At 37.9% G+C, this 1,174-nt stretch overlaps 1 pseudogene; it reads left to right on the top strand.

Moving 5' to 3' along the window:
• Positions 1 to 739: 739 nt before the first annotated feature.
• Positions 740 to 1,169, top strand: LOC101577375 (annotated as a pseudogene).
• The last annotated feature ends 5 nt before the right edge of the window (positions 1,170 to 1,174 follow it).

Below are 1,174 nucleotides of genomic sequence, written 5' to 3'. Positions count from 1 at the left end.
TAGCGTTGGCAGTAAAGAAACAACTGCAGAAATGTATAGAAGAAATCAGATGAGAAATAATTTTGGAACTAAAAAATTTAGTGATAACTATAATCAAAGAAGTACTAAGTGCTTCTAAAGAATACACTGATAAAAAAAATAGAGCAGAATATAAAAATGATGGAAACCCTGAATAAGCAATTTAGGAAAGAAATAGAATGCATGTAACAGGTTCAAAGTGATATACAGGATATTAAAACCTCAATCACAAGCTGGCAAAACCATTTGAGTGAAAGTGAAAATAGACTTTCTGGCCTTAAAGACACCATTGCAGCTAGTGAAAACGTAAGAAAAGATCTCTTTAAAACAACTAGGAAACATATGGCTGACAGTGACAGGATCTGCAAACTGTGGTACAGGGTTTCAGGGTTGCCAGTCCTGAGGAAAACCCACCACTAGGATGGACTACTGGACTATATTGGAATATTTTGCTGAATTCACTCACCTACAGTATTCAAATGACAATGGAATGCCCTTCTCTGACAAAAGTAACCAAAAAAAGGGATACAAATGGAGGACCATCTTGTATCTGTATATTCAAAGTAGTTAGGATAATTATACTGCTACTTTCTCTTAATTCAATGAATATAAAGATTTGTTCTAATAATGTTTTTGGACAGGATATCATGTCTGCATCTTGTACAATGAATAACCACTAAGAAGACAACTGTATGCAATATATTAATTATTAAAACTGGAAATGACCGAGACCGACCCCAAGACCATGCAGGACCTCACCTCGGTGGTGCAGACCCTCTTGCAGCAGATGCAGGATAAATTTCAGACGATGTCTGACCAGATCATTGGAAGAATCGATGACAAGAGTAGTCGCATTGACGATCTGGAGAAAAACATTGCAAACCTCATGACGCAGGCTGGGGTTCAGGAACTGGAAGGTGAAAACAAGATACCTGCCACATAGAAAAGTTGAAGGTTGTGGATAAATTGCACTGAAATCTGGAACACCATTTTTCCAAGCCACGAGAAGACCAAATGGCTTTTTGCAACCTACCACTATGTGTAAACAGGTTTTATATTGTAAAGCGTGCATTCTTACCACGTCCTCTAGAGTTAGTTTCTAGAGTGATTTCCCCCCAGTTTCTCAAACATGGTATCTTCCCGTCTTGGAACTTGG

The sequence above is a fragment of the Octodon degus genome, unplaced genomic scaffold (assembly GCF_000260255.1).
Source record: "Octodon degus isolate 3935 unplaced genomic scaffold, OctDeg1.0 scaffold00142, whole genome shotgun sequence".
NCBI lineage: Eukaryota > Metazoa > Chordata > Mammalia > Rodentia > Octodontidae > Octodon > Octodon degus.
Note: the sequence above shows the minus strand (reverse complement) of the source record. Positions and strands in the feature narration are given on the sequence as shown.